Source organism: Pleurodeles waltl, chromosome 12, assembly GCF_031143425.1.
Source record: "Pleurodeles waltl isolate 20211129_DDA chromosome 12, aPleWal1.hap1.20221129, whole genome shotgun sequence".
NCBI classification, from domain to species: domain Eukaryota; kingdom Metazoa; phylum Chordata; class Amphibia; order Caudata; family Salamandridae; genus Pleurodeles; species Pleurodeles waltl.
The window spans coordinates 518,740,135-518,759,169 of record NC_090451.1 but is presented as its reverse complement, the minus strand read 5'-3'; the positions used below and the strand labels follow the sequence as shown (position 1 = coordinate 518,759,169).

General features: G+C 44.6%; 1 protein-coding gene across 2 annotated transcripts in view; it reads left to right on the top strand.

Moving 5' to 3' along the window:
- Positions 1–19,035, top strand: part of GINS3 (GINS complex subunit 3) — a 104,766-nt gene that overhangs the window by 71,242 nt on the left and 14,489 nt on the right. For both annotated transcript variants that reach the window (XR_011199910.1, XR_011199911.1), the window contains one exon: positions 18,285–18,339. The gene's annotated coding sequence lies outside the window, so the exon portion shown is untranslated. The remainder of the gene's footprint in view (positions 1–18,284; positions 18,340–19,035) is intronic.

Sequence of the window (19,035 nt, the reverse complement as noted above, 5' to 3'; positions counted from 1 at the left end):
CCAAGTGTGATATTGAGTAGAAAATTAAAGGGCGACAGCAATATTTAAAAAGAAGCAGTAAGAAATTGGGGGGGTGGTCTGGTGGCAAAGGCAGTACAGTAAGGAGCTCCCGTGCCCGGGGGCCCCATTTGCCATAATCCTGAGGTGTAGCCCAGCTCCAAAGAGCGCAGTGCAGAGGGAGATTACTACAACAGTGGATAGCCCTCGGGGCCAGAGCACTGTGCAGAGGAGGAGCCATAGGACTATCCTGCAGTAGGATCGAGGCTGTAGCCCATGCATTACAAAATGGCAGCTGCCATCACAGACAGGGCTGCACTCTGGGCCTAAGTTAGACTCCCACTGCTGAGGCTGCTGGAGGGACAGCCGTGGTCGCTGCGAGGTTGATTAACTGCATTGGAGTGCCCTGATAGCGAGGTCTGGACCAAAACAAGAGTTGCGCAGCAGTGCTGGCTCCTGGTGTGACGGATCGGTGGGGCAAGCGGGCTGCACCAAAGTGGTGGATTGGAGCCTTGTGGCTGCCTTTTATGGCTACTTTTGCAGACTGCTGAGGAGACCAACGAGGGCTGCAGTTGGGTTGCCGGAGTGGACGGCTGCACCAGTGAGGCCTACAGGTTTCTGAGGCCTGATTAGAACAGTGTGGCCTGATGCCGGGGCTTCGCTGGTATCAGTGACAAGAAGGTGAGGCCCCAAGCTCCATAATTACAGCTGCAGCAGCGCTTCTCTTCACCTGGACACATTGCCAGAGCCTGTCCTGCCCCCTCCCCCTCCCCCTCCCCTCCCTCCCAAGGCCTTGCATTGACACTGAAGCCTGTGCATGTGAAAGGTGCGAAGACACCGGACAATGCCCGGGGGCCTGCTCGCAGTGCCGTAGGCTCCTTCAAGTCTTATTGTGTATTCTGGCATCTCCAGGGGGCTGGTGGCCTCACCCAAGGGGAAAACCTAGTAAGGGCCTGGCCTCCCTCACCGATATCTCTAAGCCAACCCCCCCCCCCCCCCCACTCCTGGCCCTGAAACCCATAAGTGTACTGCACTGCCAGAAACTGGAGAGTGCTCCCTGGTGGGTCCCATCGGTGGTATGTGGAGGTCCTGCCACCCATAGGCAGGAGAGGCATGGAGATCTGAGAGACTCCATTTACAACACCATGGGTGAGGAGGAGGCTGGAGACCACAAAGTCTGGGAGTACTTGATGCAAACCTGCCCCCTCCACCCCGTTAATAGTCCCCCTGGCCCACTGCATCTGGGGATGCTATGTCCCGTTTATAAGAGGAGCACCAGCAGGCTGTCTTTTGATGGAATTACTTGGGGTGCACAGCGTCTGAGCCGTGAGTGCCTGGGAGAGCGCACAAGAAACATTTTAGCCTGTCTCCCTCCACAAAACATTGCTGGCACTGGGCTCATGTGAGTGTGCTGCAGTGCTCATTGTTTGCCTTTGGGGACACGGAGTGGACAGGACGCTTGGGCGGTGTATCCTTTCCGTTCCTTGCGGTTGAGGAGACTGCCTGCAGAGCTGATCCTGGGCCTTTCCTGCCCTTCTGTGGTGGCAAAGTGGAAAACAGTGAAGAAAAAGGACCCTATTCTTCCACATAGCAGGACTTTGAGTACTAAAGTAGGTCTTGTGCAAGGCGTGACGCTCAAGGACATTTTGCAAGCAAGAACGGCCTCTAGAGACAAAAATGGACACTTTGGGTGTGGACTTAATCCTACTCCGCGATGACCACTGTCGACAGGTGGAACGGGTTACGGCCACAGAAAGGGGGCTCGCTCAGGTACCCCCTGCTGCCTCTGACCGGACGACTCACCTGTCCACAACGGAAACCAAGATCCGGACCCTAGAGCTTTGCGCTTAGGATGCTGAAAATAGGCCACGCCGCAGCAACATTTGGATAGTGAGCCTACCGGAGTGAACGGAGGGAGAAGGCATGCTGGACTATTTGGAGACTCTCATTCGCTCTGATTTCCCCCAGGAGGGGCTGTCCCCATTCTTTGCAGTGGAACACGCCACCGCCGCGGTCAGTTGTGGTAACACCTGTTTTACAAGGATCAAGACTATATCCTGGCTCAGGCTCACCATAAGGGTGACCTACTAGTATGCAGCAGTAGAGTGAAAATCTTCCCTCATTTCTCACGAGAAGTTCAAAAACGTCGTTCTACCTTTTAATGAAGCCAAATCACGCCTCTGCCAAATAGAGTTGCAGTACAGAACGATGTATTCGGCCAGTCTTACAGAGGTGACCCCTGGGGGAGTCCGGTTCTTCCAAACCCCTCAAGAAGTTTGGGACTGGATTGATAATCACCTGCAACCAGGACTCAGTGGCACTCCTAGGGAGCAGCGCCCTCGCAGGCCTTAAAAGAGGGGGAAGAGCAGCTCATGCACTTCAATAACTCCAGCGGTAGAGGAGGCATAGAGGGAGTGGAGGTGAGCAGTAGAGGCAGTGGCCTTGCTGGGAGGATCCAGCCCTGAATCCCTGATGCATATACCTGAGGAACCTGCTGAGGACTCGGACTCAGATTTAGCATCTAGTATTTTGAGCACTTATACCACTCTGTTACCACACATCACGCCTGGAACGACTGATGACATTGTTTGATGATCCAGTCGGCACTACCGAACGTTCAGGTTCCTACCCGCTTTCTAAAATACTGGCTGATATCCTAAGAGGGCAGGACCCTAGCTTGCACAGTCATCCCTCTTCATTTCTGCCTGATACTATCTGGTAAAAGACATTGGACGGGGCTCCAACAATTGGGGGCCACAATAGAGTCCCCCCAACCCCCTCATCCCATTGATGCATGTTTTGTGGGAAAGCCCTCGTATTGTGGTTGTTTGTATACTAGTTTGGACAGGGGGCCTGGCCCAATTTGTCCTGGGGATCGAACAATTGTTGTGGGGGGTTATTAGATTGGGGACATCTAAGTTTGTGTCAGTTTGCGTTACTACTATTTCAGATTCGGAGGGTCCTAGGGTAGAACAGGGAAGGATGGGATGTCACTGCACTCTAAACATACTTGAGTCTCTGGGTTACTATAACGGGATATAGATTCTCTCCTGGAATATTAGAGGAATGCACACAATGTCAAAGAGGTACAAAGCCTTATTCTTGCATAGACAAGGAATACATATAGCTTTCCTCCAGGAGACTCATCTCACCGCTACAGAGGGACTGGCGCTCCAGGACAGATGGAGGGGTCAGGCCTATTACACTAATTACTCTGCTTTTGCATGGGGCACTCAATCTGGGTGTGGGTTGATGTTACCTTCCAGCATATGGCGCTTCTGGTGGACCCTGATGGACAATATGTAGAGGTGAGTGGGGGGCTTGAGGGCAGAGATTTGACCTTGGTTAACATATAAGACCCCAATTTGGACCAAGTTTTTTTGTCATGCTCATCGGGCCTCCAGGCACGATATATCACCCCAACAATGGTGGTGGGTGGCGACACTAATTATGTGGTCGGCCCGGCCATGGATAGATCACACCCCTCGCTGCAGGACTCCCAGCCATTAGAGTAGCCCGGGCCTTCTTGGCCTGGCAACGAGCCTGGGGATTGGTTGACATATGGAGGCTTGCAACCCCCCACACTCATGATTACTCCTACTTCTCTAGCCTCTATAACTTACATGTAAGACTCAACACCTTCTTGTGTTCACCTGCCGTTCACTGCATGGTTTACAATGTGGAGAACTTGGCATGCACGATATCGGACCATAACCTGATCCTTCTTCATCTTGACTGCCACTGTCCTAGGACCCTGATACCTACATGGTGTTTAAAATCAGAAGGGTTGAAAGATCAGGTATTCAGAGAAGAAATACAACAGAAAATAGTTGAGTTTTTTTAAGATAACGAGGGAACAGAGTTCACCATCCATCTGAAGTGGAATGTGTTTAAAACGGTATTGAGGGGCCACTGTACTGGCTACAGGGGTAGGTATAAGGTGAACTTTATTGAGGGAGGTCCTGGGAGCAGAAGATGAACTCTGACAAATTGAGATGCAGTGGCCACGGAACCCAGACCTACAACAGTTTGATAAGAGAGAGGCAATAGCAGTCAAAGTAGAACAGCTCTGCTGTTTCGACTATAAGGGGTATCTGTCACCCACCAAGCGATTAAGGTAGAAATTAAGGCCATGGCCCGTGGTAAGGCTCTGGGAGCTCACTGGTTCCCAACGGAACGGACGGTATATCACCTACGCAGACCAACTGGCCCCTAGACTAGAAGTGATATATAATGGAGCCAGATCCTCATGTTATCTGCCAGCCTTTACCCGGGAAGAACTGTTTATCCCCTATTAAAGCAGAGGAAACCTCCCAACGACTATAAGGTATACTGACCTCTGTCGATGCTTAACTTAGACTATAAAATACTTGGCAAAATCTTGGCTACTCGACTACTTCCCTACATGCCCAGACTTATCCAACCTAGCCAGGCTGGCTTTATTCCTGGACAAAACATGGCTCTTAACATTAGTCTCCTTCTCTCTATCCTAAAGGACAGGGATGTTGACAATGAGACAGTGGTGGTTATGGCTGTTGATATAGAGAAGGCTTTCGATAGCCTGGAGTGGGAGTATTTATACAGGGTGATGACCCATGTGCACCTAGGGGGGTGGTTCCTGGCCTGGACCAGATTGCTGTACTCGGACGCAGCTGCTAGATTATGGATGAACAGGGTGATATCACAAAGCTACAAGGTGGAGTGAGCTTGGTCCCGCTCGGGACTCCATTGGCATAGGATAGCTCTATATGCCAATGACCTTCTAACATTCCTGAAGGACTCCATTGAAGAGCTCGAGGGATCTAAGGCCATGCTAGTCTATTTTGAAAGTTTTTGGGGGGCTTAAAGTGAACTGGCAGAAATCTTGTGTGTTCCCAGCCACCACAGATGCAGATAGCCCTGACGAGTTGGCCCCCAGAAGCCTTCCCTACCTGGGGGTTAGGATCTACCACAATCGCACTGACCACCTAGACGGTAATGTAGGTGGAGCTCTACAAACCCTACCATCGAGTATGGATTTCTGGAAAACTTTTCCCCTATCGGTTATAGGCAGAATAGAATTACTGAAAACGATCGCCCTACCCCGCATTCTGTTCTTCTTTGTACTATCCCAATGTGGATACCTCAGGCAGTGTTTAGAGAACTCAATTCTTTGATAGTAGCATTTATATGGGGACCTGCCTGCAAGAGAGTGTGGCCCTGTCTACGCTTCAGCACCCCACAACAGAGGGAGGGCTGGTAGAGCCAGATTTTGAGGCCTATTTCATGGTGGCCCAGCTTCATTGTTTTGTCCAGTGGCTTGCAGGTTGTCAGGAACCTGATAGGATGATCCTCCCGTTTGTATCCACACTGTCAGAACTGGTGCAGACCCTATTAAGTGTCTCGCCCTTGGACACTGAGGGATTTCGGGTGATAACTAGATGCTGGGCAAAACTCACATTAACAATCCATACAACTCTGACAATGCTGGGGGAATTGCCGCATGGAGGGAGCTGGAGGGGCTTAGTGGAATGGGTGGCAGCATGGGCCTCTACAGCAGGAGACCTCTCTAAGGAGGGGGAGTTACTTCCCCTTGAGGATTTCAAGGAAGAATTTGAAATCCCATGGGAGCGGGGGGGGGGGTTACTGTAGCCATCTGGAAGCTCTGGCAGCTTGGGGCTTCCGAATTCCTGGCCCATAGGTGCTGCCAATACATAACCCTTTCCTCTGGTACCAGTAAAGTGGTCTCCTGTTTATACCAAGCCAAAGGGGATGACCTATGTCATCCATTGAAGAAGCTGAAAGCCAGCTGGGAGTGGGACCCGGGAGTGACGATCCCAGAAGAGACCTGGCTATCTACACTTCACAGGACTCCCTGTATATCTAGGAACGCCTGCTTTAAACTGATTAATTTCTATACCTTGCAGAGGGTGTACCTGACCTGGAACTCATTCACAGTTGCTTTCAAATAGAGGAAGCAGCCTGCCCTAGATGTGGTGAGGTAGGGGCAGGTCTTTTGCACATGCTGTGGACCTGCCATCAGATTCACCCCTACTGGGTGGGGATTGCTGAGACATTGGAGGCTTTCATAGACCGGGACGTCCCACAAACACCAGGGCACTGCCTACTGAGTTGGTTCCCACACACCTCTAAAATTAAAGCCACTAGTAAGTTTCAGGATGTAGCATTCCTACTTGTAAAACGTGAGATTTCAAAGAACTGAAAATCAGTAGGGCCTTGTATATCAAAATGGCATAGAGAATTTGATAAATGGGTGGCTGTGGAAGGAGCGGTACTATTGAGGGAAGCCAAATGAGGAATAGACACCTTGGAGATGGCACATGCATGGGAGGCCCTGGTGGCGGACCTCCAAACTGTTAGTTTGGATGGAGAGGTAGATATGTAGGATATCTCCTTTGCAGTTGGGGGGGGAGAGGAGATTAGGGAGAGCGGTGACAGACTCTGACCATCACCTTCTCTTGGGTGGCTTTGTACCTGGACACCCTAGTTTCCTCTTCAAATTTTTGTAATCGGCCCAAAAGCCATAGTTTGAAAGAATCTTATTTTCCAGGAGCATTAAAAAAGCCATTGTATTGTTTAATTTTCCAGATAAAACGGTTGGGGATGGAAATGCATTAATTCGAGTTTATTGTTGAAGGTTAATAATTGTTCATGTAAGAAAATGACACTTCACTTATATGCTGCTGGTAAATGTCTGCAGTAGGATATACAGTCTAACCTCACTTCTGTAAGGGTATGTATGGTTGACGAGTGTTCATTTAAATCGCAATAAAGTGTTTAAAAAAAAAAAAAGCAATAAGAAATTGGGTTATTAGTGGGGAGGGCTGAGAACTCAACTCAAGTAATAATCACTATCTTGTTAGGGTGAACCATACAAGTCACTAAATAAACCTGAGCTCAACCTTCTGATTGGTCTGACACAGAGCAGACAATCTTAACTTTAGAGTCCGTGTCATGTATGTTTTCGTAGTATGTAAACAGTAATAAAGGCAAAATGCAACACAAGAAAAATCCCAGACCAATTTGGATAAATAGAGAATATTTTCATAAATAAAATGACACAAAAATGTCAATAAATGGAGCCAGATATATGAATTTTTAAAGTTTGAATTCACTCTTGTGCACAGATAGCATTAAGTGCCAACTGTGGTCATCTGCTTGTGCTTGACCAGTATCAAGATGAAAGTGAAGGCCTATCGCAATGGCCTGTGGGTCGGACACAGGGACCATGTTCGTCCCACTCAAAAAGTTACCTCTGCACTTGGAAACTGTTTTTGGAAGTGAAAAGTCGTCAGTGCTGCTAGGGAGAAGGCTGTAGCTAAGGAGGAGCTCATGGAGGACAAAGCCTCCGTGAAGCTGTTGCCAAAGATGGGAAAAGCTAGTGGAAAAATTAAAATTTTGCACCCAAGAAGTCCTTGACATTGGTCAGATCCCTTTCAACATTGGTGCCGGTGAATCTTTCTGAGTTTGGATTTAGAACCTTTTCTGGAAGCCACATTTCTTCAGCTCGGAAAAGGGAGCAGTCCGTAGCTGTAGAGGGTTTGATGTCAACGAATTCTAGAGCCAAGAGGTTCCCCCTGAAAAAGTTTTCTGCTATAGAGAAGAACTTAGCTGATGCTACAATGAGTTCTGGCTCTGTGGCTATGCACCTTTGTTGGATCCATTTTGCAGGTTGGCCGTGGTCTTTTAACTATTGTCCATGCAAAAAGTTGTTAAAAAGTTCTAAATCCCAGGTTTTAGCATTTAGCAGGAGTACACTTTGACAACATGCAAGGGTCCAGGACCTTGGGGACAGTACTTGGGTGTCAAGGCTCACTCCAATAGAGGCCAGTAGGAGAGTCCAATGCAGGACAAGTTGGAGCTGGTCACCTGGGGGTGCAGGCCAAAAGCCCCTTGAAGCAGCTTGTGTCCCTGTATTGCAAACAGGAGGTCAGCCTTATGACCTCTGGAGTTGCTTCTGGGGTTCTGAGTGCATAGAGAGCTGGCCCAGCCTTCTTTGCTCTTCAGACAGAAGAGCAATCCTCTACTGCCTCTTCCCCAAGTCTTGCAGTGTTCTGAGGAGGGTACTGTGTGTGCCACATTTCTGTCTGGCATCAGCCTGTGGGTGGGGGGCATCTCCTTACCACTCCATAACCAATGGGTAAACTTTCCCAGAGGTGACCCTACCCACTGTAACGACACTTCCTGTGGATTGTACTATGTTATGTAAATTTATAGAGCGCATAGCTACCCGAAGGCCTCCCAGCGCTATACAGGAAAAACCTTTGAATATACGGCTTTGGGACACAAACTAAAATGACCAAGTTTTTAATAGCCGTCGGAATGACAGTTCATGGCTGGTTTGACGTAGATTCAGTGGTAATGAATTCCACAGTCTAGCTCCAAGATACGATATTGAGCTTCCTCCCCATTTGTCCTTTTTTTATTGGGGGAGTGACAGCTGGGGCCGTGGAGGATGATCTAAGATGTCTGGTAGGTTTGTAAAATAGAAGCCAAGGTTCGCAATATTGGTGGGCCTTTTTCATTTAGCGCTATATGAATGTAACATAAAGATTTACATTTTATCCGTTGCTCCAAAGGAAGCCAGTGCAACGTTGATAAACCTGATCTCGCGGATTCATGCCTGGGTAGATTGAAGAGAAGGCTGGCAGCAGTGTTCTGCACCACCTGCAATTTCTTCATAACATATTTTGGTGCACCAAGAAAAAGGGCATTCCCATAATCCAGCCGAGAGATTATTAACGCCTGTATGATGAGCCTCTTTGCAATGAACTGAAGTATTTTGAAAATCTTTCTAAGAAGTCTGAGTATGCCAAAACAGCAGGAGGATATTTTTTTTCACTTGATGATCCATGGTCAACCATGGATCAAACCATACTCCCAGACTCTTAATGTTTTCTTTGGGCAATGGAAGATCTTCTAATGGTTGTAATACTGGGGAGATTAAGTTTGGTTTTGCCTGGTGACCCAGAAACATAACCTTTGTCTTGTCTCCGTTCAACCTAAGTCTACGGCTGGACATCCATTTGGAGATTGCCTGTAGACAAGGAATGAGCCGAGAATTGGTTGAGTTCTGATCGGTAGAAAAGGATACCACAAGCTGGGTGTCATCTGGATATGACACTACAGAGTCCATAAGGCTCCACTACTTTTGCCACAGGGGCCATATAGATATTAAATAACGTAGGGCTCAAAGACGAGCCCTGCGGAACCTCCCACCTACTCTTAAAACAGCTCGAATAAAAGGAACAGTCCAAAACTTTAAATGATCTTTCTTCAAAGAATGAGGCAAACCAACTCAGGGAATTGCCTGAGACTCCACTTTCCCTTATTCTCTGGAGTAAAATATTGTTCTCCACCGTGTCAAAGGCGGCACTAAGATCGAGAAGCACGATTGCTGAGACCAAGCCCTGATCTACATGTTTCCTAACTTCTTCAGTGACTGCGATTAATGCAGATTCCGTACTATGTAATGGTCTAAAGCTCATCTGAGACAGATGGAGAATGTTATTTTCCTCCAAAAAACTCGAAAGATGAGTATTGACATGTTTTTCAAGTACTTTGACAAGGGCTGGCAGCATAGAGATTGGTCACAGTGCACTTCTCTCCCTAAATTCAACATGGCCGAACCTTACTTTCCCTCATCAGATTTTTCACTGCCCACCAAGAGGTAAGGTTATCAAAATGGGCAACCCTCCAATGGGGTCATGCCATACCAGTTCTATGGCCGATCCTCCTCCCACAGAGATTGCTGCCAGCCTGACTAGAAGGATAATAGAGGGGCACGCCTAGCTGTAGGGTACATCTGCATGCAACAGCGTAGGCACCTTCGAAGGCCATACTTAATAGCTAAATACATTTCAACTTCACAATTGGATTTTGTCTAACTGTAAAGAGAGCCCTTGAATATTTCTCTAACTGTTTCCTACCTGAAATTAGCATTGCAATTTGGTATATTGTAATTCAAAGTTTTCTTATGGAGCAGGAAAAGCCTTGCTGAGATGAAAATAGCTTTTAGGCCTTTTCACTGTAAGGACATGTCACATTACATTTTTACATGTCCTCCTCCTTTTAAATACCATGCTCCCTGAGTACTAAGGCCCTACCTTAGGGGTAACTTAGTTATCTTTAAAAGGAAAGTTTAAAGGTTCAAAAGGGTTTATTTTGGCAGGTCAAATAGGAAGTTTTAAACTGCACTGCCAATAGTAGTCCTGGGGTCAGGTTTTCTGCAGTGGGTGGCACAACTGGTGCTGCAGCCAAATGGTGCCATTTGACTTACAGGCCCTATGACATTTTGTAGCATATACTGGGGACTTATACATAAGTTAAATGAGCCAAACAGGTGTCTACCAATTTCATCATGTTTAAAATGAGGCGCTCAAGTACTTCCACAGAGTTCTAGTGCCCACAAAGAGAGAGGAGACATAAATCTGGTGGAACTCCACACAAAAGATAGTCATTTCCAACAGAAGCTGTTACTTTATCTGAAGAACCACTAAACAAAGGTGTGACTGTCAAAAATCGCTTGAATCTCCTTCACCAGAGAATGCAGTGGAGACTATCCAATAGGTTCTTGTGAATCTATACCCAGGACTATTATGTGATGATAAGAACTGCAAACTCCACTCACGTTCACAGAATCCCTACTGGGAGACACAACACCAAAATAAAAATACATGCAAAACAAGGAGAAATAGAAGCCACCAATGCAATCAAAAAAAGAATAGGAGATAACCACGTAGGAGTTTAAATAATTATAGGGAGGGAAAAAAATGCATGCAAGAGGAAACTGGGATTACAGTATAGTACGGCGCAGTTGACAAGAGCTCCTACCTGCATATCTCCCATTGTAATACCCCCCCCCCCCAAGCATCTGACCAGCAAGAAGGTAAAAGCTCCTGGACAGCAAGAACCTCACCATCTTCCATTACAAAACAAATATTTACTGACACTAACACTGACCCGAAGGGAGACAATCCCTTAAATGATCGCATAGACAAAAGAGATACAGAGAACTCACTATGAAAAACACTAACAATGTTCAATCTACGAAATAGGGCCAGCATCATTCCAAGAGGTTGCCTGGAAAGACTAAGCCTAACTCTGAGAGAATAATGACTCATCAGGGCAGAGAAATTTCAGAGGACAACACTAAACAAAATATTTTTCATCACACAGTATCAATCCATATGAACCCATGACATCCTGAGCAGGGGCAATATTGTAAATATAATCCAGGACTTCATTGATTTGGACCAGCTATGCTCATAAGACCTACTGTCAGTGAAATCGTTGGAAAGCAGATCAATTCATTGCTGCAGTCCCACAGAGAGATACTGTATCGTTCACTTATGTCCTGACAACAGTAATCTTCACCAGTAACAATATTCTTGCCAACTGGAGCTTAAGTCACAAATCATATGGAGGAACTATATCCCAGGTTCCTGGATCAATCAGAAAAGAAAAGCATACAATTCCATGATGAAAATTCCAGAGTGGCTTTTAGATCCATTAATAACCTCCCAATGAATAGCTTGAGTAAGAACAACCTAGACAAACTAAATGTGGTCATTCACAACTAAAAAAGAGAGAATCAAATTATGTTGATAAGTGATAAGAGCCAGTAAGCTGATAAGGGTGTGCGAAACAGTAATATTGGGAGTTGGTTGGCCACAGCCTTAGCATCTTAAAAATTTTCCCAACTAGAATATCGCTGGTCTAAAGCAAAAAAATTAAGGGCAAAGATTGGGATGCCTTTATAATAAACAGCTGCTATATGTTGCTTTCAAGAAACTTGGGCATTAGAAGAAATGTTGATGGATAGAGCCCTTCTGTAGTTTTTGCCAGCATCTAAGTCCACCAAGTGGGGACGCAACCACATGGGTATCAGCCTCACTGACTTTTAAGGTCGAAGTCAAGGTGACTCCAAGCAACAACATAACAGAATTTCACTTTGAGCAATGGATCCCTGACAATAAACCTTTTCAACTTGTACCTGATAAAAGCAGTAGAAAGTGTGATTTGTTACAACTTTAGAATCTGCTGTTCATTAAACATGTTCAACAGCGAATGGAGTGAACTGCTACAGCCTAAGCAAAGTAACAGTAGCTTGCTGCAATTTCAGCATTAAACCTCATCAATCCCTACTGGACATAAGAATCACTGATGAGGAAACTGACTTGTATGTATGAACATTCACAACTGAAAATTTCAGAACTTCCCAGGAAGGCTTCTTATTTACAACTGCTGTGGCATCCTGCGGGCTCCCTGCACTGAATGGGAGGACAATATCTCACACTTCTGCCAGAGAAGCATACAGAGGTAACAACTTTGGAAGCTTAATTGTACGTTTCGATGTTGGTAAAGATGTAGTCAATCTGGTGCTAGATCTGCAAGTTGTAAGTCGCTTGGAGAGAGATCATTGTCCACTAATGGCAAAGCTCACAAGGGACTTAAAATATAATAAATACAAAAACACTGTCTTGGTTAGCAACTCAATTTGACAATTGAGCACTAGGCAGATAAAACCCTCTGTCAACCAGTCATATCATCTAGGACAAATGCCATCCTAGATGAAGCACTTAAGGAAAAACAGAACTGTTTACCAAAGCTCAGGAAAGGCTACAGAAAGCTTATCTATCTATGAGACTGTAATGAGTTTACCCTTGCATTCTAGACAAAAAAAAGCATCAAAACGTACAGGTTGGAATGGCTTGATGATCACTACCTTAGGGAAAAACAAATACTAACTTAGGCTTTGAGAGCAATAAATACACCGTAGCTCAACAGGGGAGGAAAAACTTAAGAACCTAACTGAAAAGGATAAACATTTTATAAAATAATAATAATTTAAAAAAAACTATGCAAAAAAGACTGGGACCTGATTAAAATTACACTAGAAACATAAAAAATAGCAAAACATTTTGGGTCTTCAATGTGGTTGTGATGGACTATCCATGAAATTGAAAACAGGAATTGGCCCTCACTTCCCATTCAGTTAGCAGCGCAGAAGTATTAATTATAGATAACAGTTTGCAAACCCAACTATCCTTTATCCAAAATGATGGACATTACATTTAAGGTGAAGCGGTAACTGAGGCAATTTGAAGCCAAAAATTTTACAAAGCACAAGGCCAGGGCAGGATCCCCTGTGACACCCATTGTTCAAATATCAAGCTTCGCGTCCCACTCTTAAAACCCATTTACAATGCAGTCCTACTAACAAGAAAAGTCTCCAGCTCCTAGAAAACAGCAAGAATTATTTGGTTATTTAAAAAAGGATCTTTAACGTATCCCATGAGCCATTGCTAAATAGTGCTTGAAAAATGTATGGAAAATGTATCTTAAATCATGTGCAAGACTGGGCTGAAAGTTTTGCTGTGATTGCCACTTATAAGCAGGCTATAGGCTGTGAGTAGGAACCATAGACCAGGGCATGAAACTATTTCACCTGTGTTAAATATTCAAAACTGAAGAAATCAACCCTTTCCTTAGTTTTTGTTGAAATATAAAAATACATTAGACTTACTTGATGGAAACTTGTTATGGGGCTCCAGAAAAATCAGGGGATGACACATGGATTACTGAACGCTTTATAATCTCTTTAGGAAAGCACAACTGCAAGGGTGAGATATGGATCCAAAGGGGAATGTACAGCAGAATTCCTAACTCAAAACTGAATCCATCAAGGTATTAGCCCCAGATGTTTTTTCATCAACATTATTGGTTTTTATAATAACCAACAAAAATGAAAGACCAAAACATCCATTATAAACACCAATTTTCTTTTTACATCTAACCTCCACAAAACATTACTATACTGATTCATTTTATATCACTCGCCTGCTATCCCATAATATTTCCACCATTGTCCCCATGTTTTCTGGGGTTTGCACGGTTGCAAGGATCGCCTCTGGCTTTGTAAACGGGTTCCTCCCTCTTTGCACATCAGTCCATTGTGACCTTCCATTTGGCCATTGTGTGTGTGCGGGGGGGGGTTAGAGAAGCGGGCAGAAACTTCCAGAAGTGTGCAGTCTTCCTCTTGGAGATAATCGTGGCCATGCCCACCAATGTCTGTTCCCCACGGGTGCCCACCATGTCACTGTTAGGCACGAAAGACAACGTATAACACTAGACAAGGATAGGGGCTGGAATTGCCTCCTGGAAACCAGGAGCCAACCCCAGTACAAAGGAGGGCACTTATACACTGGTGAAGACTGATAGAACACTTACCAGACACAAATACCGAGAGGAAACTGAAACAGAAGGAACAAACTCAGAGGCAGGAACTGGGAACAGGCTCAGACTGTAGCAAAGGCAGGACTAGGACTGGAAAACAGGGCGCAAAATTCTGGCTGGAACAAACAGAGACAGGACTGGGAAACCGAGAGCAGGCTATGGCTGGAACAGGCAAGGACAGGGTTGGAATACAGGAAGTAGGAATAAGCAGTAAACAGGAATGGGAAACCGAGAGCAGGTTCAGTCTGAAACAAGGCAGGAGTAGGGCAGAGACAAACAGGCTAAGAGATAGGGAGCAGACTCTGGCTGGAACAATCAGGAGCAGGGCAGAGAAACAGGAAACCGGTTCAGGCTGGAACAGAACAGGAACAAGACTGGAACACCATCCGAAAAAAGAATCTGTAACACAAAGGAATCAAACTCCAATGCACAATAGGGATCTTGAGGAAATGGCTGCTAAAAAGCAGTTCCAAGCTGCAGAAAACCCCAGGTGGAATCACATGACTGGGCTGCACAGGAGAGGTCTCAGGTGTGTGTAGTTTCAGACACTTGCAAGTCCTGGAGGAGAGGATCCGGTGAAAAGGAGCAAGTGGACTTATCCCATAGAAAACAATGGGAAACAGAATCCAGGCTTTCCTGACTACCAGGCTGTGCATTATGGGATTTGCAGTCCCAGAAAGCAAATGTAATACTACAAAAGTATACCATGGCGAAAAGCTAAACCAACGGGAGTCAGCAAGGGACTCTAGATAAGTGTTCAAGGTGATTCCCAGGCTTCCGACAGTCCCCTTACAGCGCCCCGTAGAAATGGGACGACAGAGTCGTAACATCACCCTGGTGAGCTCTGGAAGATGCTGTGGGACAGGGTCACCATATATTATACTCATGATGTTCTGTAAGCCAAGTAGGGGCAATTCCATCCAATAGGCTGGATCACTCAAGCAGCCAATTAACTTGTTGGTAATTACCAGCATGTGGGCCACCCAATAATGAATAGAGATATTCGCCATTCCTCCATCTTATGGGGATTTCTGGCATTTATCAAATGCAATGTGTGGTAGCCCTAGCATTATTTAATCTGTATATCAGTGATGTGGGAAGATTACTTGCCAGTCTAGACCTGGTCTTCCCAAAAATTGGAGGTGAAAAGGCTCTAGTCTTGTTTGTGTCAGGACCGAACAGCTGAGTTCCTAAGGAGCAGAAACTGGACCCAACGCCCCCTCACCAATATCTGCAACGATTTATAATACAGTCAGCGCGAGACATCAACAAGGGGAAAAGGGAAAGTGGATAAACAAGAGAGGCTGTCTCGCTGGGGAATTCTTAGCTGCTTGCTTCCCTGGTGCTATATGTAACCGCTACCTGGAAAGGAAAGCAAATACAAACACAACATTTACATTTCAACAGATATGCTAATGTTGGAGAAAACGCTTTTCCTATTTGGTATACCTGAATAACTCATAACCCCATTTAGCAAGACTAGCGCTCATCTCTTTCATGTTGCGTTCTGTCACTCAATAAATTAAATATCACTGTTAACATGAAGAGGGTAACCACCCTGTGACAGAATTATATTATAGATTGTATTATTTGAGTGAGTTGTATGTCCGATATGGGGTTTCACTTGTAAATTAGATCTTTGTTTTCTGTATTGCAATACAATGTCAAATAATATTTTATGTTTTTTGAGTAATCGAATATTCACCAGGATAAACAGTCTACATAGTCTTTTCTGTGAGAAATATGGATGCTGCTGGTAATTGTTATCTTCAATTGAATGTCTTTTGCAAAAAAATAAAAAAAACTGAAAATACGTCTTGACCTTCTAATTTACTGACTGAGACGCAAACCCTCCACGAACTGTGAGCATGGAGATATAGACAATACTTGCGATACGAAGTTCTGAGACACTGCTTCTGAAGTCTAGAATTACAAGTCAGGACACGCCCAGAGGTGCTTCGACTGATGGAAGTTTTTGTTCTGTGAGGAAACACATGTGCGCTTAAGAGATGCTACCAGCGTCTCCAAAGGATCAGTTGAAGTGTGCTGCCTGCCAAGGCGAGCGCCTGGATCACAAGCTGAATCCAGCTCGTGCTCAAAACACTAGACTGCTGACTTCCTTGACAAGTCCACCATCTTGGAACTTCCGAAGTTGCTGCGTGTTACGAACACATGAAGAATGGTGGTAAACAGAATTTTTGCGGATGGCATTCTGCAACTCCAGAGGGGATATCATCAGGCTCTTGTCATCCTCTGGTTTACTTGACTTCTGTACAGGTGAGTCCTTGTTCCTGCAATAACATTCCTGACAGTTTGCTGATGATACAGTGCTGATGGCAGAAACAGAACTAGCAATGCATCGATTACTTCCAGTCTTCAAGCATTATTGTGCTACCACAAACCCTGCCATTGACATGGAGAAAACAAAGTTTATGGTCTTGAAAGCTGACTCTCCACTAAAGAAAACGTCCCAGGCTAAAGGTCAAACCTTGGAACATGCCCATAATGTTCACTACTTGGGAATCTGATGCAACCAAATACTGTCTTGGCCAGAGCAACTGGAGAAAAAGATCACTGAAATGTTTCAAAACACTGGTGCAGTTTGCGTTTTCAAAAACAATGTTGGTGGGGAATCTACCAAATCCATATTACTAGTACACAAGATGGAAGAGTCAACTACTATCCTGTATGGAGTTGATCTACAGTACAGTAATGGAAGCCCTAAGACTGGAACTAGGCTTAACTAGTATTCAGACTGTAATCCAGCCTAAACCTGTCCTTTGCTAGGCCAGACTACTGAGCAATCCTGCTGCACAAATCTATTTAAGGACTCTCATAGGCAGTATGACTCATAAGAAAAGAGCAAACATTGAATGGTAGTACTAGGTCAGAAATACACCGCAGAAGATAGGAATGTCTTACTTCTGGAATACCCCTGGCTTGATGACCGAAGCCTGCATCGCACTGATAAAAACAAATATCAACACAGTGCCCGCAATAGTCAATTTAACATAACATGCAAAGGGAAAACAATGTTACATTTGAAAGTAAAATCTTCATTCAACTCTGGATGTACATGGACCACCTGACACCCAAATTAAAGAGCCCCCTCTATAGTAGGTTAGAGATTCTCCCGGTCCTAACCTTTGTTAAAAAAATAAATGGTCAAAATCAGAGATCATTTCGGACCACTCTAATTGTGAATCTGTCAGCAGCAAGAGAATAATGCACTATATTCTTTTGCTCTGAAAACTAGGAAGCCATTTCTGTGGTTATTCTGGGCACATAATTAGGCTATCCTTATCAGCGCTCTTCACCAGTTGCTTGCACAGGAGTGCAACAACTATTCCCAGTGCCCGCCCAGAACACCCTCTGTTCTCCAAATAATTTCTCTAGACAACCAAGGTGCCCCAAGGGGTAAAGGAGATGGGGAGATAAGAAGAGACAGCCTGTCCAACAGTTTTGGTTTCTTTTGCTGCAAGGAGGTGTTTTCTTCCCTTACTTGTAAAATGAAGAAACTGAAAAAGAACATAAGCATCTGTTAATTCTTCGTTCTACCCTGCATTTACCACTGCTTGTTATTTCTTTAATTTAATAACTACGCTTACCCAATCTATACTGCTAGTGATTCACTCCTTAATAAATATATATATATATATATATATATAATATTCCTCACAAAAGGTCCAATTAAGGTGCTCTCTTCACGTCGGTGCCCACGCCAGGGAAGGACCTTTTCCCTATATTAATAATCACATAACTTTGACACTCGGTCAATGACGCGGCACTCACAGGATTGTTGAATACTTCTTTTAATGTGCAAGATGATACCTCCAACACACACACACATATATATGTACTTTTTTGCAATCTTTCTTTCTTCTATCAATTATTTCCTTTAACATATGTTTTAGCACCTTTCTGATACTTCAGTTCTCTCTTTCTTTGCAATATATGTGTGTGTGTGTGTGTGTGTGTGTATTTATATATATATATATCAGTTCAAATCAATTCACAATGTTAAATATTGCCCCACTTTTTTCTTTAAGAGGAAGTACTTTCGTGCATCAAGAGACAACCATGCCGGGAACTGCAACTCCTCAGGTAAGTTTCTGTCTTTTCTTAATAATCTTATTAACTATATTTTTCAATTTGTTTTTTTGTACTGAAACTTGTTCTTGTTAGTGCCATTTAACGACTAGATGATTTGTAGGCAATATTCATAAGAACTCCTTTCTTTTAAAACCAGTTCATGCTCATGCTCTTCGTTGCCCAGAAGAAAGACACTACCATCTCCCTGTTGAGAGAGACACAACACTCTTTCAAAATGGGCAGAGTCTGAAAGAAGACCCTACCTTTTTTCAGGAACACTTCTTATATGTAGTTTTAAGCCTGACATCACACTAAACAAAGTTTCTGTTCACACAACGTCACTACCTTATCTAACTAACACGACAGAGGGATTCGGGAGGCTGTTCTCTCGAGAAATATCTCAAGTGAAGTACGCATTCATCAGGCAGCGCATGCTCCACATTCCAATCATGTATTTATGGAAACAACTAGTGTGCTGCAGTACAAACTGGGCTGGCAGACATCTTGAGTTTCCAGCGCTGCAAGCTCAGTTTCCAATTGTTAGTTTTTAGTTTCCCTTCTTTTAAAACTTTTTGATTTCAATGTCAGAATGCTGTCCACCATTGTTTTAGCAATAGGGGTCCTCCGTAGGATCCTGACAATCTTCTTTTAGGTTTAAATCTATAACAACTGATAAAAATCCCACCAAAAGGGAAACAACCCTTATCA